This window comes from Ambystoma mexicanum, chromosome 6q, assembly GCF_040938575.1.
Source record: "Ambystoma mexicanum isolate Mex_15411 chromosome 6q, UKY_AmexF1_1, whole genome shotgun sequence".
Taxonomy (NCBI): domain Eukaryota; kingdom Metazoa; phylum Chordata; class Amphibia; order Caudata; family Ambystomatidae; genus Ambystoma; species Ambystoma mexicanum.
This window is the reverse complement of record NC_090937.1, coordinates 950,137,234-950,158,428: the sequence shown is the minus strand read 5'-3', so window position 1 is coordinate 950,158,428 and position 21,195 is coordinate 950,137,234.

The following is a 21,195-nucleotide window of genomic DNA, read 5'->3' as shown; positions in this document are numbered from 1 at the left end:
ACGTGTGTACATCTTTATGTGGTCATTTGCACTGTAGACTTCATATGCTTCTCTTCTAAGTGGGTTCTTCCCTCTGATATCCACATCATGTTTTTCATTGCTGTCTTCTGTTCTTATAACTCTGTTGCCTTCCCTTTCTCCTACAAATGCAACTCACATAAGCTGTACATTATATTTCACTATTTCCTAGCTCTTTATGTGCCCTTATCATCTTACACTATATTGTGATAATGCACTGCACTTTCGGTCTTTCTGCTCTCATCCAGTTCACTCTTTCCTTGCACATACTCATATGTAATTTGAGGATAGACAGGGGTAGCAGGTGTGACCCCTTGCCTCTTCTTTGCTAGCCCTGGCCGTGCATCTGCTTTTCCTGGTCAAAGATGCACCATCATTAACAGAATTGTGACCGGGGCATGGGAGGCGATCCCTTGGGTCGAAAGGCAATGTCTACTGTGTGACAGACAAGTGGAATCCCAGAGACACATACTCACAAACTATCCGGCAATCACAAGGGAATACGAGAAGGGATATGCCAAGTTTAAAATGCAGCAGGCAGACTAATTCTAGAACACAATCTTTGGGGCAGAATCACTTGTGACTGCAACAGCTGCATTCCATGTCTGGCTGAGGGCTTGGGGAAAAATTGAAAGGGCTAACAGAGGTGCTGTCAAGGACAGACAAAGCTGCAATGTGCCAGATTCACATCAGCTGGGCAACTTGTTCTTGGTTTTAAGCATGAAATGTATGTACGGAAGTCATTTTAAAGTGCTTTTATTCAAATGTTTATTTTCTGTTTGAGATGTTTGAAATGTTTTATGACCAAAAGCAATGAATAACAAATTTAATTCAAAGATAAAAAGAATTGAGTGTCTCTCAGATGAATCCAAGTTAATGTATAGATAAAACAGAAAGATCGAGAAAATGTCATTAAAAAAAAAGCATGGCAGAAACTGTTCACACAATACAAGATTTAACTTGAGATGCCTATCATTCCTGCCTATTGAATATTGCTTTAGTAAGTGGGTATTTATGAGAAAACAAATATTTGTTAGAGAGTATCTTAACAAATTTGTAAGAACAGTTCTCAAAAATAAAGAACAACATTATATATAATCTATGTTTTGAGGACTCAGTCCAGTTCCTACACGGTGCTGGGATGGAAGTGCAACATCCATGTAAGGTGAAGAGAATTAAATTATGAAAACATTAGCAGGTGTTCCAGTGCTAGCCATTCTGGGCGTGGTAGACTGCACATGTACTCATTTGTAGTTAGCTTTGACACATATTAGATACACCATATAGCCATTGTGAGGAACCTGAAGGTACTCTCACACGTACTCACCAGGGATCTTCTGTCCAGGTGGCCAGGGAAGGGCCATCACTTTTGAATCCGACCCTATGGGTATACAAGCGAGAGACAAAGACCTTGATTGAGGGTCCTTGGGGATTGGGGAGAGGAGGCCGGATGGTGAGTGTTAGGAAGAATTTTCCAGATGCCTAATTTCCCTTAGCTACTGAGTCCCTCAGCAGCTTTGCTGGATTTCTAGGATTCATTTTTTTCACCTGGTAAGTGTGAGTCTTTTTTCCCACTTTTACATGTGTTTTGCTGTGTGTTTTACATGTTTGTGTTCATAGACTGTGGAGCCTCACCTACTCCATAGGCATCATCTTTTTACTGCATGTCACAAAGCACCTTTAAAGCAGTGACACAGGGTTGTCTTTTTCAGACTTCCCACTTTAAACTCCATTTTTCTGGGACTGACTACTGTCTCCCAGAACATGTAAAGTTGCCATTGACTGTATTAGTCTTTTTAAATTCACAGACCCAGTACAAACTATCTTACATAGAGTACTGGAAAGGGTTAATAGTTATCCCTTTTTGTCTGTCTCTAATGGAACATTATTTAATTCCCCTTTCTTTAAGATTTGGCTGGTGACAATGGTATCTACCATAATTTTTCTACCGCGGTCTATGAAAATAGCCTTGGTACTGTTTTAGGCTATGTTAGTAGCCTCAAACTTTAAAACGCTGGACCCATTTACTTTTATTTGGTTCCGGCTGGGTTTATTCACCATTTCCTTTTGTAAAGGTCTTTCTCGTGTTTTACTCTGTGCGCCAAACCAGGTTTGGTTCCTTTTGGTCGCTGTCCTTTGGCGGGCTTCTGCACAGTAGCCCTCCTTAGGCGCCTGAGAGTCTAGGTGAACAAGATGTGAGTGAGGGGTTTTAGGCCCCCTGCACAGGGTCTCCTTGGAGACCCAAGTCGCACTCTTTTTTTTTATTGTTGTGTTTGATGAAACATCTTTACAACATATAAATTAAACAATACAGTTCGAGAAGAAGAAAAAAAAAAAACTTTTTTTTTCTTCCTTTTTTCCCTTCTCTTCCCTTCTCTTCCTTTCCGACCAATACAACACTAAAACAACATGTATACAAATAAAAATCAATAGAAAATCAGACAGACACGTCCAATGTTAACATTAAAATTCGAGTTTCACAAGTCGCACTCTTGTTTGATTGGCTAGGTGACTGTCCTGCCAGGACAGCCACCCTGCTGTGTGAATGGGGGAAAACTGCATAAAAAGCAGGTCTCTGTGACTTGGAAGGCAGAGTCGCTACTGGATCGAGAGAACCGAAGAGAACTGAAGGAAGAGGACTGCAGCAACTAATGAACCTCATGGTGATGCCCTGCTGCGGGTCCAAATCTCCTACACTTAGACGAAAGAGAAGATCTGCAAGGAATCTTCTTCCCTTGAGCTGGTGGGACCAACCAGTTTGCCAAACACCAAGCAAGGCCTCCCTCCCCTGTTCAAATTTGTTGTGCATCGCTGCAGAGAACCGGATAGCCAGGAGGACCGGATCCTGTTTGGGTTTTAAGGAGCATACCTTTTATTCATTGGTTTTCTCTGCTGCTGGTTTCTTCTCTGAGCAGTGCAGGACCCTCCAGTCTTCCTTCTTCATGTCAGTCCGACAGTCGCTTCAGGAACTGTGAGCCTGCAGGATCTGCCAGGAACTTCTGCCTCAGCTACAGCATTCTTCTTCTTCTAAGTTACTGTTCAAACCCGGTTGTTCGTTCCGTCCGACCGCAGTGAAAGTGTTTTAAATCTTTCGCCAATCCGAGAGCTTCTCCTTCTCTACTCTTTTAAGTAACTTTTCTTCCGATCAACTTCGTTTCGAACTCTTGGCAAAGACTTAACCGCAAACTCTCTGAATTGTGGGATACTCTGAACCATTAACATTGGCCCAGGCCTGTTGATTTGAATCCTCATTGTAGTAAGCCTTTTCTAGATTGCCCTGCCTACTTACTTGTTGGTGCTGCTTGATTTTGTATAACCTTGTGTTTCCCTCCCTTTTTAAATTACCGGAGTGCCATTTTGCTCACACTTCATTTTGAGCTTAACTTGTCCAGAATTCATTGGGTGTTGTGTAGTGTATTAAGATTGTGATTTTCTGCTACTTTACTTAGTGAACTGTTTTACAAATGATTGTGTAAATAAATGGATATTCTTTTACTCAGAAACCTTGAGTCAGTGTTTGTTTGAACTATAGCAATGGCTGTCCTTTATGTAACTTCTGATACTGCTCACTTTACTCTTGAGATAAGTCTGGCTGCTCAGCCATCGCTACCACTTTACTGTGTAGTACAGGCTTGTACCAAAGGTGAATTTGTACTGTCACTTGTAGTTTTAATTGTGTGTGGTGTTCCCAAAGGGAACTGCATATGATTCTGCCTAACAGCGAGACATGGTATCCCCGTCTCTTAACACTGACTTACCCTCCCTTCCCTCAAACTTCATGGGTTATTTTGATTGAGGCCCTATATTACCCTATACATACCCACCAAGTAATGAGAAGAGGAAGAAACAACTATGTGTAATATACACTTCCTACTACAAACACCAGTCTAATACTGGGACGAAGAAGAGGGGTATGAAGACATCCAATCCTGAAGGTCAGGCATGTCCCATTGATTGGATTAAGTATGGTCAGGCAAGACAAGCTAACTGCTCACACCTGAGACCCCTTAATAGGGCCCAGGTGTATAAAAGGGGAAGGCCCAAAAAAGGAGAGTTTGAAGGAGAAGATGGATAGCAAGGAGCTGAGCCGCTGTGTTGGGAAGAGACTCAGAAGACTGGGCGCCAGCATCTATCGCAGAGGATCTGCAGCTGGTGTGTGCAAGACTGGCAGTCCTTGTATACAGAGGCAGGCAGCTGGGCTGCCAAACTGAAGAGAGAAAAACAGATGCCACCCATGCCAAGAGCAGGAGGTAGCTGGAGTTGAAAAAAGCGCCGGGAGCAGGGGAGATGCGGTCTGAGTCTATTGTGATGTCAGAGGTTGAGAAGTGCAGCCGGGACATGCCTGATGAACGTGGTGGTCTGCTTTCCCGCTACAGAGAAGGTGAGCCAGAGCAACATGAGCAGCTGCTGGGGAAATGTGAAGCGCTAGAGAGTGTCAGAGGACACCGAGAGACCGGAGCACATCCGGGACCGCAGGCAAGTGATGATCCAAGCGAATGTGAACCATATTGAATACCAAACGGAGTTGAAACTATTATTTGAGTATATTGAATACTGAACTGAGCTGAAACTACTAATTGAGTATATTAAACAACAAACTGATGTTAACAGGTGCTATTTGAATAAGATCATAGCATATTAAATTCTGACCCAACATTTGAAGTCAAACAGACTTCTTGAATGTCATACTATATGTAAGTAGAACTGTGGGCAAAACGTAAAACATATGGAATATTGAAAAATCATTTAAGTATGCTAACAAACAGTATGAGATAGGACCATAAGTCTATGGTAAAGAAAAAGACTGACGCAGAAGAGTGTTACATTAACATAAGAGTTTTACAATTACCAAAGTGCACACAAGCGTGACAAGTCGGAAGCCTGAGGCATAAGACAGGGCCAAACAAGGTTAAGGGAACACATAGTTCTGTGACCCAGGATGGGTGGACTGTGTGGTCTGACAACTTTGCCTAGACCAGGGAGTTGCCAACTTTGAAAATCACAGACATTACGAATGAAGTCAAGGAGAAGCTAAGGGTTCCTGGTTGTGTAACCTGCAGTGGGCGGACCATGTGGTCTGACCACTGCACGTAAACCAGAGAGCTCTAAATGAAGAAAAAAACATTGAAAATGATTCCTGAAGAACGGTGAAACATCAGTATAATGCAGCAGTTAATCATGGGATCTGAGATTTGAAAGAACTGAGATACACTGTCTTGGGGAAGGGAACATTAATACCCCATTATTGTGTGAACTATAACATCTTGAACTTGGGCAAGGAACTCTGAGAGTTGAAAGGACGGAGAAAGACTGTCTTGGGGAAGGGAACCTCAATACCTCATTTTTTGTGAACTATACTGTATTGAACTTGGGGAAGGGAACCTCAAAATGTGATGGAACATTGTGGAGACAAGCATCCGTCAGAGTGGTGTTGAACTTGGGATAGGGAACCCAAGAATATCTCTGAACTAAGAACAGCCGAGACTTTACTTTAGAACACTATTCTGTTGGCTAAAACCCCACATCATGTTTTCTCTAGAAGGGAGGATAATCATAGGTTTTTGACACAGACCAACTTTTTGATTTGGATTACCCTGGCGCTAAGTGAAAAACGATGGCGGTAAATGGTTACCGCCATCGTTTTCCGCCAGGTCCGATCATGACCCGTGACCGTTAACTACGATGCCATTAGCGGCATCGTAGTTAACGCCACCGCTAACTGCGCTAAGGGTGCGCGCACGCGACCGGCCACACCTCACTTAGCGCCATGGCGGAAAGGTACGCAAATGCCAACCCAAGCGGACATGCACCTAACGCCATCACCCAGCCCGTTAAGAACCTTACCGCCATGGTGCTAATTACGCCATCGCGAACCAACCGTAAAGGGCCATGTAAAGTGAATGCAGCTGCCACAGGTGCACAGAAACAGCACAGGTGAAGGCAATACAGACTCAGGAAGTACAAAAAGAGCACACCCCACCCCTTCCCTCACCCAGTCACACTCCACAATGATACCAATACGACTAGCAATGTTGGGGCTGGAGGACCTGATAGCAATGCAAGTGCTACTACAACAACAACAACAACAACAACAGGCTGCACAGAGGAGACGCAGGAGGAGAAGGAGGGCAAGGCAGGCCCAGCAAGCCCCACCAGCACAGCCAGTGCCACCACGCAGGCAGCCCCCAATCCCACGCATCAGAGCCAATCGATTCAACCTCACTTCTGAGCAGATCCACACCCTGTACCGTATGGACCGGGACACCATCACCGCCATCGTAGACATGATACACAACGACATCGTCAGCATGATAGAAACTCCAACCGCCATCCCCCCCCTACTGAAGGTAGTGTCTGTACTCCACTTCCTGGCCACAGGCACCTAGCATCACACAGTGGGGCACTTGCATGGCATTTCACAACCATTATTCTCACGAACACTCATCCAAGTGCTCGATGCCCTCTTCAAGCACACAGACGACCACATCTCATTACCACGGACTGCCCAGGACATTGCAAACACCAAAGTGGGTTTCCATGCACTAGCCGGCATACCCGGTTGCATTGGTGCCATCGACTGCACCCATGTGGAATTGGTGGTTCCACGTGCCATGGAGGTACCTACCGCAACCGGAAACAGTTCCACTCAATCAACGTGCAAATGGTCTGTGACTCCAACAAGATCATCACACATTGTTGTGCCCGATTCCCCGGATCAACCCATGATTCTATGGTCCTGAGGAACTCCACAATACCACGCTACATGGAGCGACATGCAGGCCCAAGATCCTGGCTACTCGGTGAGTCCAATGTCATGGAAGTGGGCAGGTGAATGACGTACCGATGCATACTCCACCTGGCTGAAGGCGGGGGGGAATGATGCATACTCCACCTGGCTGAAGGGGGGGGGGGAATGATGCATACTCCACCTGGCTGAAGGGGGGGGGGAATGATGCATACTCCACCTGGCTGAAGGGGGGGGGGAATGATGCATACTCCACCTGGCTGAAGGGGGGGGAATGATGCATACTCCACCTGGCTGAAGGGGGGGGGTGATGCATACTCCACCTGGCTGAAGGGGGGGGGGGAATGATGCATACTCCACCTGGCTGAAGGGGGGGTGAATGATGCATACTCCACCTAGCTGTGAGCAACACAGAGAACGGAGACAGAGGATGGCCACTCACAATGCACTCAACCCCTCTGCATACATTGGGTGATGGCATGCAAAACAGGCCATGGGAGCCATGAGCATATACTGGTTGCATTGTGTGAATCAATTAGTGCATGTAGAAGTGAGCCGAAGTAACAGTTGGATGCAAGCCATGGTGGCACATCATGTTCTTGATCAGACGACATGACTGACACATACATTCTCGCCTACATACAGGTGATGCAGGCTATCCCCTGAAGAGGTGGCTCCTTACACCAGTCCTGAACCCGCAGAACCAGCACGAGGAGGACTTCAACCGTGCACATACACGTACTCGTGTGGTCATAGAGCAGACATTCGGCCTATTGAAGGCACGGTTCCGAAGCCTCAGGAGGTCTGGTGGGGCAATCCTGTACCACCATGAGAAGGTGGCAAAGATCGTCATGGCATGTGTCATGCTACACAATATGTGCGTCAGACGGAATGTGCCCCTGCCCCCTGACGCAGGACTGCAACCACCTGACGATGAGGATGAGGAGGGTGCCGATGGGGCAGCACCCCATGGAGGAGGCGATGCACAGGAGGGGCGTGCAATGTGCCAAAGTATCATCGACCTCTGCTTCTAGCACACACGGCTGGTGTGAATCACATGGAGACTGCACTTGGGGCACTGTGTGTCTCTGGGACATGCACACTGTGGACTGTACACCAATAAAGCACACATATGCAATAAAAATGTCCACACATTTCATTTTGGGAAAGAAAAAAGTGTATTCAAACTATGAAACGTCGTGACACACCCCCTCCCCCCTCCCCCCTGAACACCCCAACACACCCCCTCCCCCCTCCCATCTGAACACCCCAACACACCCCCTCCCCCCTCCCCCCTGAACACCCCAACACACCCCCTCCCCACTGAACACCCCAACACACCCCCTCCCCCCTCCACCCTGGAATCCCTACGAAGGTGCGGTAGTGTCTGTGCAGCAGGGTGTGCAGTAGTCCTGCTCGACTGTGAAGCCACTAATGTGAATCCCCTCCCCTGGCCCCCGGGGCACCCCTGCCCGTGCTGCGTAGATTGCGCCCTGATCTGCGGATGGGGCTGCTCTGTGCCGAGCTGGCTGATGAGGACGGTCCGGCCTGCACATCTGGACGCATGTCCCTGATGGTCTGGACAAGTTCTGTGAGGACATTGCGCACAGCCGCGAGTTCCGTGCATATGTCCTTTGTGGAGGACTCTATGGCAGCTGTGACTCGGTCTGCCAAACTCTCCATGCCATCCCTTGGCACCCCACACTGTGCAACATGTTCGTTGAGGAGGGCGGATAGCTGCTGCTGGCGGGTAACTATATCCTCAAGTGTCTGCTGGTTCCGCTGGCCCATGCCCAGTGGCATTTGCATGTGCATTGGGCTGCTCACCTCAGGCTGGGGGGATGGGGTGGCTGGCCAATCCTCGGCCTCCGACTGCCCCTGTGTGGCATCCGCCTGCAGGGGGCTTAGGGATGTGCAGGGGGAATATGGCTGGGCAGTGGGCCTTCCCTCATCGATGACCTCGATGCTGCCTGCCTCACTGTCGGAGGTTGCCGCTATGGCAGCGATTTCACCCACGGTGCTGCTTGCAGCAGAGCCTGTCCCTTCAGTGGGCACGACTAGTGACATGTGCGGTGCTGCTGCTGGGTCTGTGTTTGCTGTTGTGGGGGCTGGCACTTGCCTGTCCTCTTCCCCAGGCAGGGTTTGTGGCTGCTGGTGTGTTTCCTTCAGGACGGCTGAGGTGGATGCCTGTGGCCTGGCCCTCTTGGTGGATCTGGATGCAGTGTTGTCCTCTTCCTGGAGGTCTGTGTCAGATCCTGTGGTGGAGCAAAGGAGGGATAGTGTTATTGATGGGTCCGCGGACACTGGCCGTGCATTGTGAGGGATGACATCTATACAGTGGGTACATGCAGCAGATTTCAGGCAGGGGCATACAGGTTTTGTGCCTTTTGTGTGGAGGTAGCATGGTGGTATGTGTGTGCCAGCAGTTAGGGTGTGCATGCTGCATGTGTACAGGGTGGAGTCTGGATGTGTCTGTGGACATACACCTGCCGATGTGTTGCATATGCACTATGGGGCTACATGGTACTTCACATGATGGGACTTTGTTGAGTTTAGCATGGCTTGCTCTGGCCACCTACCTGCATCTCCTGAGGTCGGCGCTCCTCTCTCCATCCCTCCGACACCATGGATGCTCTCCATCCCGATGGTGGATGCACATATTTCCTCCCATGCTTGCAGCTTTATGGGCGAATCGGATCCACCCCCAGTTGACGTGGCTAGGTTCCGGTTAGCTGAGAGGATGCTTCGGACACGGAGCCTCAAGTCGTCCCAGCGCTTTCTGCACTGCTGGGCAGTGCGGGGTACGGCCCCCACTGCACTCACACGATGTGCCACTAGGGCCCATATGGCCTTCTTTTTCGCTATTGCCGGCCTTGTCATCTGCGCGGAGAATACAGCTGCAGCATTTTCTTGCAGAGTCTCTGCGAGCATGGTTAGTTCCTCCCTTGAGAAACGGTCTTGGCGCTGCCGGTCACATGCTTTTTTAACGGCTTTGGGCATTTTTACTTGGCTAATTGGGTGGGTGTTGGGTGTGGATAGGTGTCAGGGTTGGATCAGGTATGGTTGTGGAGGATGGCAATGGATTGTGTTTTTCAAGATGGCCGTCGTGCAGTTTCCCGTTCCGACGCGATGACGCTATTTCCGGTTCCGCCTATTTACGGTGACCGCTAATTACGGTGACCGCTAATTGCGGTCGCCGCCATGGTGTGTGTGGCGGTAGTGCTCCTTGCGCGGCGTGCGATGGCGGTAAGGGCCGTTTTTGCCCCATTTACGCCATGCCGTACTTTACATTAACGCCATGGCGTAATGCACGTGCCCGATGGGTCGGAATATGCTGCACTTTACGCCATCGACCCACGGCGTAAACGTTGATTACGCCATGGCGGTAATGTTCGGTACTTACCGCCAGGGTCGTAATGAGGCCCACAGACTTCTCTTAGTTTTATTCAGGCAGGATACATCCCTACCTTGGTTACAGAACAAGTTAGGCCTTATGCCACTCTAACAGTGGATTTAAGTTTAAACTTGCAATCTGTTGTTTGCGTCATATCTTGATATGATGTCTCAGTCAATGCTGAAAGAGCAACAATGTATTCAAGTTTCATTTGCAGAGTTTAAAAATGGGGTGAAGTATTTTGCATTTAGCAGTAGTGTACAGTGTTACATTTTGAGGGATGTCTGAACAGATGGATGACAAAGGTAGGGGCATTAGATGGCCCAGGGAGGTGTTGCTGTAAAGGTGAGGTCTCAGGGGTAAGGCAGCCCAAGTACATCCATGTTGGATTTTAAGGCACATTACTGGATGTCTTTGTGAAAGTATGAGAAATAGGCCCAATGTGGAGCTCCGGCTCTGTCCAGTTGACTGTAAGACAAGTACCCCTACCTTTGCCCCAGTGGGAAGTTCTGCTGTTATGGTCACAGGCAGCCATGCTGTGTCGATAACAGTTAATTGAGTCCGGCTGCAGAGCTAGGAGGAGCTGGGAAAGGAATGTTGGGTCCAGGGAGGAAGGGTAGGGATGTGTCTTTTGAAGGGTGAATTCATGTGACCAGGGCATGGGGTTCTGTGATGCCAAGAGGCCTGGTGAAGATTTACATCACTAATGCACTCCTCCGAAGAGCGGTCATCCTATTTGAACTGCAGGTGCTGCACTCTAAGGAATCAATAAATAAGCAGAATTCGGTCATAGGAGTGGTGCCTCAATCACGTCATTCATGGACACCCGGGTTCCCAGAGAGATAAGGGGGAGACGTGTTTAGGCTGTACCGTGATTTGGGATGGGAGGAGCAGCGGTGATGCCAATACTTCTATCTTCGGGATCAGGGAGCTGTTTGTGCGTGCCACAGTGTCTGGGATAATGAGAAGGCCCACTGTATCTTCAAAGCAGAGGTGGCCTCACAATTTGCACTTTGATCAGGATCTGATGGAGGGGTGCACGTCACGTGATGGTCAAGAAATGTATCATGGTAACAATCTACCTAGTAGTTAATCAATTTCTAGTGACAACAGTAGGTTACGTATCTTAGGGGAATGTGTTTAGATAATGTGTGACCAATAGGGTAAGGCACTATAGGGGATTATTCAAATTGTACAAATGTGTTAGCCAATGGGGAATGCAGGATTATGCTGTCATCTTTATTATGCATAGTTTTCTTAATTTGTAATTTTCCGCTATAAAAGATGGAACTTCTTCGGGGCTCTGTGTTAGTTCAGTGCCACAGGACTGGCTGATGCATTTGCATGTAATAAAACGTAGTTTTCCTTTCAAATATTGGGATTGTTTTTTATCACTTGGGTTTGGTGTCATTCAACCTACAACTGGATGGGGAGTTCATTCTGTGAGGAAACGCTTCCTTCCTCAGAGATATGAGTGACACCTACAGTCATGTGATGGAATCTTAGTCAAGGTAGATAGACTGGATATCATTGAACTGGGAACCAAACATAGCTATCATTAGAGTACATGTAAATGGTAGTGCTCCATTACATAGCACTGTATTTAAGGACGCATTGGGCTCTATCACGAGTTGGGCAGTATCCCGGTGCTAATTGCGCTGCGATTCCGTCCAAAGCTAATAGTGTTACTGCAACTCGGTTCAGCGCTGTTAGCGCCGGATCATGAGTTGCGGAGGTTGTAAATTCCCATTCCCACTGGACCCAATGAGGATTGGGGGGGCAGTAATAGCACAGAAAATGGCCTTCAAGTCAGTCCATTCACCTCCAGCTCAGACGTGGAGGTGAATGCCCTGGATCACGGGATTGTTCGGAGAGTTAAATACAGCAGTAATAGTATTACTGCTGTATTTTACTGCTCCACCCAACTTGTGATGATCCCCCTAACATCTACCGAGAGAGAAGGTTTGTGAAATATATTATCTTTCCTACACTATGATTGGCTGATGCACACACACCTTAGCAATTTCCTGCCTTTGAAGTGCATCCTCTAAGATAAGGGGCTTGAGGTGCAGGTCAGGCTGTAGGTGTGCGCAGGAGGTCCATTTGACATATGATGACAGTAACCTGGTGTAACAGTTTGTACCCTTTATAAAACGACTATGTAACTGTCATGTGAGGCTATAACTCACATAAGATCTGGTATGGTTCATTGCACCTCACCTCTGATGGTGCTGATGGTAAATTGATGGTATATCATGACGGCAGCCAGGGCATATCAAGACAGTACCTTGGTTCATATATTGGTGGAAACCAAATGATGACACCAGCATCAAAGGCCATATGACAGCCCTTCCCGTAATACAATTGAGGTCAAAGGACATATTCCATGGACCAGTGATGCCACTTCTGTTGCCCCTGATATTTTGGTGAAATTGCATCACCTCACATACTGATGCAAATTCCATTTGCTTTCTTTTTTGACCTGAAGGATTATAATTCTTGTTCGTACCTCAGAAGTTGAGTCCACACACAATGACATTCTTGAAATCAAATCCTTACCTGTTGGTAAAGACCACTGATTTAACTGAACGCCATAGCATACCTACAGAGGTGTCATATTTGCACATGTGAGATGGACTGTGTATTGCGAGGGTGCCATACACGCGCAAACAATATCACAGAAAAGGTGTTAACATTTGATATCTACAGCTTATACCAGTAGACATCTCGAGAGACAGCGACTGCTATGCATTTGTCGTCTGTTTTGGCGCGGATAGTTTCAACGTTAGTTAAAGCCCAGCATACCTATGTTAACGATCCTTGCTTTGCTCGAAAAATTAAAGGCGGCATAGCTGCAGTCTCGTTCATTATAGTTTAAATGCATGATTCACTGATGTCTGGATATCTTAAAAATATAGCCTTTGCTGTTGTAGCTGAAGTAACTGAAACTTACAATGCTTATGACATACTAACAATTATTTATGCTGCACAGAAACAACTGAATCCATTCTGACAGTTCTTCTTATTTATACATCTTCAGGTGTGAACCGTGCTTTAAGATCTAGAAATAACACAACATGTAATTCCTCAAATAATAAATCTGCAATTCTTATATTATTTTAGGCTGTAGTAGAAGAACAATAATTAATCAGTCATAATGTTCACTAATGCAAATGCATTGATCTGAATTCACCATCTCTCTGCTACAAGTAATGGCATGCTTCATGATACATTATGAAATATATTAAGCAATGACATTTCTACAAATGAGGCCATCATGACCGCTAGCTGAAACAATCAATTAATAACTGAGTAGGCAGTAATTTGTATAATTCTTCATAATCTAAAACCTAATATTATTGCAATCAAATATTTAGAGATACTGCATGAAAAGCCCTTAGGGAGTAAATTCATAAATGAAAATGTTTTGCTTAAAAATGTATGACATCAGTTAGATTGACTCTGCTCAAAATTCAAATTATATTTAAAAAATGTCCTCATCAATGGAAGGGATACACTATTTTGCAGCTGAAATGATTCCTTTAGAATAAGCATTAAGGGCAATGCCAGCTGGTATGGGATTCAATAAAACTACAGTGATTACATGGGAGCATTGATTGTTCAATCACAAAACAAGATCCTCATTCAGTTTAGAAGAATCGTTTTAGCCCGCTGCCAGCTCAGGTGATCACTAGACATCGGGAAAAATGCCCATTCAGTGAATTAAGTTTTCAAGGTAATGTTTAGGTATTGCAAGACTGGATGTTCAAATAATAAACAGAAGTAACAGAGAACTGTCAATGCTTCCACTTATATGCAACAGGCATATAATTTGATCTCTGAGCATGGTCATATCATGTCTCAGCACAACCATTAAAATGTAATAACTTGAGTTTTATTTTTGTACTAGAAGGAGCATTAATCGGCATTTTTTCTATCACTCCTTTCCTGAGCAAACTCCTGGAAAAGCTGGCCATCTCCCAGCATACTCTCCACACTGAATCTGTGGTTGTCTCCAGGACCCTCAATCTGGTTTCAGAGCAGCCAGAGGCACGGAAACTGCTCTGCTGAACCCCTGTGAAGATCTGATTGGTAATCCTGATTCCAGACTTCCTTCGGTCCTCATCTTCCTTGACCTTTCCTCTACTTTCCATATGGTCAATCACGCCACCCTTATAAATTGACTGAGCGAGAACCTGGACATCATGGATCAGGCCATTGAATGGTTGACCTCCTTCCTCATGGACCAACATTCCCAGGTCCAACGTGGGTCCTTTCTCTCCGGCACCTCACTCTCCACTTGTGGTGTTCCCGAGGGCTCTATCCTCTCACCCTGGAACTTCAATGTCTACCTGACCCCTTTGGCCTATCTGATCTCTACCTTCTCCCCTAACTTTCACTGTTATGCAGATGACACTCGGCTCTCTTTCATGCTCCTCTCATTCTCCTCTCCTCTCTCGCTCATTCTTGTCTATCCACGATTCAGGATTGGTGCTCCTCCAATGATCTCTGCCTTAATGCCAGTAACACTGCGATCCCTCTAATTGGGTCCCCTGCTTCTGCTTTCCCTCTCTCACTGTGTTCGCCCTCCTTGGGCCACCTTCCTTTGCCTTCTGTGAGGCAATGCACTTTGGTGTCATCTTTGATTCCACTCCCTCCTTCTTTCCTCACATCACTGACCTTGCCAAGAAGAAGAGTGCTGAGACGCTTCTACAGGAAGAGAGTGGAGGGTATATCTCTCTCCTCTGCAGGTGCCTCCCTCGTGATTGGCCTCCCTGCCCCTCTCAAACTTGAGCCAGACCACCTGATGTTCCAAAAGCTCAAGGCATTCCTTTTCTCCACTGCTTTCTCACTCTCTCTCCCCTGCTGCCCTACCTGCCTGCTTCGCCAACTGGTTGCTTGGCTACCCCCTGCATCTCACTGGGTACCAGGCTCCTCCATGATCAGTCTCCCCTGAACTGCCTCCGTACCTACCGCACACTTAGGGGCTATAACTGTAACCTCTACAGCCCCATGCCTCCTTGCACATGCCCAGAGCAGCACTGCCCTGGCTGCACTCACTCAGAGCATTGCTGCCCTAATTGCACTTGCCCTTCCCTCTCCCTGACACTTCCCCCCTCTCCCTTCCTTCTGAACGTTTGCGCTGTAGCACTTGCACAATCTGAATGACACAAACGCGAGTAAGATTGTTTGCCTTGTCCTCCCTCTGTCTTCCCCCTTGTCTTGTCGCGCCTAGAAACACTTGTCTACAGGGGAGTTACAAATGATATATCATATGATGATTTCATTAGAATATTTCTCATTATGAGACTAGCAAATATGTTAACAAAATGAAGGAACCAGCCTCTGGCAAGGAGTAGCTATGAAAGTAACGTGTTGATTAAGCAATATGACCCGAGTGGCGGGGGAATTACCGACTCAGGTAATGCCCCGGGGTCCATAGGTATAGGCTCCGAGCGAAGCGAGGGCCTTACCGAAGGCCCCGGGGCATTACCTGAGTCGGTAATGCCCCCGCTGCAAGGGTCATATTGCTATTAGTACCCCGGCCCGCATTATGTGCGTGACCGGGGCACTAAAATCACTTTTTTCTGTCCCGAAACGCAGCAGCGTTTCGGGACAGAAAAAAAAAGAAACGACCAAGAACCAAGAAAATGGCCACCATGGAAAGGGAAAACAAGTGTTCAAGGAACACAAGCACAGCTCACAACTGGTCCAAGGTGGTGGAGGAACCAGGGCCAATATTTCCTCAGTCACGCGTAGGAAGACCCACAGAAGAGGGATTTCATTTCTATACTAAACTGCAGGACCTTTGGAGCAGTCTGGATTACCACTGGGATGGTTTTACATCATGCCAGGCAATAGCAGGAGAAAACCTGTTTCCTATTCTTTCTCTGCAAGATAGTTTAATGTCCTGCCTAACAACGTTCTGGCTACAAGAGGGGAACATATAAGCAGATGTCTGAAGTTTGGCTGCAAGGTAGACAGGTGCCCAGGCCAAGGTTGCTTTGTGTGCATGCAACTTTGAAAATGTTCCTGGCAGGGATAGGGAGCCAGTGCACAATGCACAGAAAAAGGGTAATGTGGTTGCATTTTATTTTTACAACTTGTTATAAGGGCATTGTGGCATGATGGACTGCTTTGAGGGATACCAATTGTGTCATGGGGAGTCTGGTGAGGATGCTACCGCCATCAATGTGTGCAATCACGAGAGACTCATCCATGATCCAGAAGGGAGCGAAGATGGGTTTATCAGGTACCACGTGGCCTGGACGTTCTTTTTGGTGTACTGCTGGAAGTAATTGTTGTGGTCAATGATGCACCAGAAGGATTTTATTGATGGAGAGATTGGGGCGGGGGGGATTTCTCCATTTGCTTCTTGCTCAGTCATCCTTGGATGGTTTCCTTTTTAGAGGAGTCACATAGGAGTAAGAATAATGGTGTTCACAATGAAATGTAGGTATATGCTTGTTATCTATTTTTGAATGGTGGCAATACATTTCTGGATGTGAGCGATTTTGTGGGAGCAGTTTACGTTAAGGTTCAACTGATTGTCACCTGGCTCTTGGTGTATTGCTATTTCAGGGTCACTGAGGAGTGAGCCTAGTGGTTCTATTTATGGATTAAATATCCCTAAAGGGAGGAGTGAGCCCTTTGTCACTCCACAAGTAACTAGGCGATTGTCAGACCTGAAGGTGCAAATCTGCACAACCTGTTAAGTGTCAGCGAGGTAGGTGCAGAACCAGTTAGGAGCTGTGCCAAGAAACCCACTCTTTGTGGGAGGAGGATGATCAGAGTATGCTGGACAAATGTATCAAAGGTGGTGGAGAGCTCCAGGAGGGGTTTAGCCCAAATAAAAGGACTTAGAAGGTGTGGAATGTATACCTATTGCACACAGACTTGAACACATATAGAAGTGGACATAGGGCTTCAGAAACTGTGGATTCAGCAAAGTCTCACCTATTGCAACTCAAAATAAAAAGCAACAATGATCACAGAACATGCAAATGGTATTAGAAACAAGGTGGGGCAGCACCTATAGTATCCTGTTTTATTGAACAGGTACACACAAGAAAAAATTTGAAATGGACGGTGCTTTGCCAAGTGAGAACTGGTAATGATAGCAATGTGGCCAAGAGAAAACATTTCAAAAAAAGAACAAAAGCTTATATATCTGACCTGAAGTGTGGAAACTGAAACTTAATGAACATAAAGAGTGGTTCTAGATCACAAATTAATGTGGTGGCTACAAATATCCTAGGCTGCACAATGATTTGTTAAATCTCATAGAGAAAACACATCAGTGTATAGTTGTATAGCCAGAGGGTATAGACATTGTGGCAGAATGAGAGAGATGGCAATGCCTGAACTATTCTCTAAGTACTGGGACGTGAAGATGCAGATGGGAGGAATAAAGAGGTTGGTGTTTGTGTGGTAAGCTAAAGGAAAGGACATTGTCATGTTTAATAAACGTGACCACGTCACTGCAGGAAATAAAGATTTTAATGTGAATGCATTGGTTTTAATTAGGTGTAACTATGAACCCGTCATTTGGCAGCACCACTCACAGAAGGAAACTGGTGATTCTAAAACCGGGTGCACCATAATCTGGATGAATTGTGGGAGTGTGCAGCTGCTTTTAAATGCACAGGAATGGTGCTGTGTTTTGTCCCGTTAGGAGTCAGTACTGACAGTGAGTTTTTGATAATACGTACAGTGAATGTGAGGAGTACCTTTTCTTTGGCAATACAGTACAGTTGTCTTTCGCTCCAATGGAGCACAACGGCAAGGCATTCCTCTCAGTGATTAAAGGTAATGTTCTAGATATACCACCACAAATTACAGCACCATTAACTTTAGTCCTGTGTGTTTTGTGTCTTTTCACAAGCTAATCAACGTAAAACCCCTGAGCTATCTGATTAACATTGGCTGGTGTGGGTTTTATGCACCTGAGTATTCGTTTTCTTCTTGATGTCTTTGCAGCCTAATTTACTGTGCAAGGACGTGATTGAAGACTGGGTGGTTATTCTGTGCAGCATTGTTTTTGGCACAGCATTGATTGTCCAAAGGAGTGCATCATCATGATGAGGTTTTGAGTGAGTATGGGGGTCCAAGCCCAAAGTGGAAAACGATATCCCATTAGTACATGTGTGGACAGCACAACATGGATTTTGAAACCATGTGTTTCTTGTTGCAGGTGGCACATTAGTGCAGTAAGGACATGACCAGAAGTTGTTTAAATGGGTTGTGTTTGCTTTAGTACAGGAACACACAATAAAAATAAGAAAAATAATGAAACATTGTGGACGCCTATTAATCATAGTGGAACTCTAGAGCCTGATGAATTTCTGATGTAATTATTGAAGTATGTTATGAGTGGAAAGAAACAAGTAGGAAAAGGTGTCTATGTTGTGACGTGCGTATGTGGTGAATGAATATTCAGGGCATCATTTTCAATGTGTGATTTGATCTGGGAGTTAGTATAATTAGTTGAATCATGGTATTGTTTGTAAAGGGCCGACTCTTATTCAATTGTTTGGCATTTGTAATGTTTGCTATTTATTTTTTGTATTTGAAAAAATAATATTGTTACACAAAAAATATAAATTGTGTTAATTGTATATCTTTAAAAAGAAGGGTGTTAAAAATAATTCTAATACACAGTGATGTGCCACCTACACAACATCGACACAGGGGCCTTTTGAATATTTGTGTTGTTGGTTTGAGTGTTTGCCCTGGCTGGTCAAGTTACCCTCTCATCTCCATTCTTTCTGTTGAAGATAGCTCCAGGAGACAGGAATGCCGACTGTCCAGGATATGGAGAAAAACATCAATAACCAGGGTGGTGGTTGTAACGATGCAGCATTTAGGACGATAACAGAATGCTAGTCCTTGAGCATTACTGACTGGTGTATTAGCTAAAGAAGTTGATCCATGACCCCCTTCTCAACGATTTTACCAATGAATAGGATGCTGGTGATTGGTCAGTAGTTGGTTTCGTCTTCTGCATCCAGTGTGGGCTTCTTAATAATTTGGCAGATCAGCCCCGTTTATGCAACTTGCAAAAATGCGTGGTTGAGTCAGACATTAACAATCTGAAGGAGCGCAATGAGCACATGACTCGAGATCTTTTTTACGGATGGTAGAATATCATCAGCATAGGAGTCTGGCTTCAGTGATGCGAGCACGTCAGAGAGATCCTTGAGGGTGAGGGAGGTGAAGTCAGTCCAGAGTAGGAGGAGCTGGGGTGTTGTAGACAGCACTGGTGCAGATGATTTGGAGATATTGACATGACGGTTGTGCCTATTTTACTGATATAGAAAACTTTAATGAAATTGTATTTCTCTAAGCAATCTGGGTTTGGTAAGGGGTTCACACAGTGTTTGGCAGTTCCAAAGATGGTTTTTCAATAATCAGGGGCAGGCATGTTGAACATAATGGACCCTCAGTACTGTTGTTTCCGGACCGGCAGTCTACGAGTTCTGCGGGCAGGTGCCTTTTCAGCCTCCAGGTCTGACCTGGATGGCGGAAAGGCTCCCGCTCGCAGACCTTGATGGATGCACCGGTATTGTTACACACAGTGCCGGTGCATCCGTCCTCCCCATTCCCATTGAGTCCAGTCGTACTCTAATGGGAATGGGGATTTTCTTTTTCCGGCAGCGTTTTTACCAGCACAGCTAACGCCTGACTCATAATGAGGCCCAATGTCGTAAGAGGGAGGTGTTCCTCAGGTTTGCACATGCTGCGTCTGCATTTGTCATGTGCTGTTATAGTTTGTTTTGCCATATTTCAAAAGGAGTATGTGTGTCCATCAACTCCTTTGATATTGGTTTGAAGTTTTCCATTACTGAATGTATGTTGGTGGAAGCATGGGCAGTGGTTGAGCTGATTACCAATGCTGCCACAAGGAATCTTTTAAAGGGGTGACTTGTGGACATTATTTATGGAAAAGGATGGTGGATGATAAGGTGAAAGGAATTGCAATATTGTAAAGACAGTAGAGTGGGATTGGTGGAATCATTTTTTGAGCGGATGACAGAAAGAAGTCAAAAGATGTTTCCCTGATGTGAGTTGGGATTTGCAACTGTTTTCTGTGCAGGGATTCTGCTTGTTACAGGGAGCATCTTTATTGATTTTTAGATGCCTGGGTTCTGTGTTGGTTGAAATCCCAGAGGAAGATATTAGTAGAGTGGGTGACTAAAGAAGACATTAGCAGGTCAGAGATTTCATCAAGAAAGGTACAACATCGGCGAGGTAGCCGGTATACGGGATGAAGAGTGGTCAACTCCTTATGAGACAGAGGGAATTGATATGTAAATAGCGCCATAGATTTTAATGTTGTTTGGCTGCGTAACCTGCAGGGTTATTCAATCATATGGCGGGCCACCATGAATCCTCCAATCTTCTCTGAAAGATCAGCATGCTAAACATTATGCAGATAGGATGTGGATGTGGATGTGGAAGACATGGGAGGAGATGGGAGAGACCTGGTCTTGGTAATGAAGATGGTATCTAGCTTATGAATGGTCATGAGATCATCAATACCCTCTGTGTATAATACAGCTAAGTAAGCATTTGTAAGCATGAGGGTATGCAAGCAAAGTGTGGAGGTGTAGAGATGGTGATAAGAGTAACTTGGATGAGGTTGGATATTCAGTGCTTATGAATTTGTTTGCGGGAATTAACCTTAGCAAGTGTGGGAATGATTGATGGTTGTAGGAGACACTTGGCAATGTCTTACTGGTCTCTTTAGGACAGGTGGTCTGGTGTTTTGGCCCTCAAAGCCCAAATAGGCATGAAACAGTGAAGTCCACACCTTTTCCTATCCTTGGATGTGTATACCATTGACAAGGAAACCTAGTGGTTCTAATGAATAGGCTCCTAGAGGATCTAGCCAGTAGAACAGATCACATGACCAAAGCAGCCTGTACTCAACTGAGGTATGTCAGAGCACTCTTTTTAATGCATGAGCTGGGTGAGAAAATATCTGAAGCAGGAACGAGCCAATGACAGGCAGTAGACGTCAGAGTAGTGATCATGT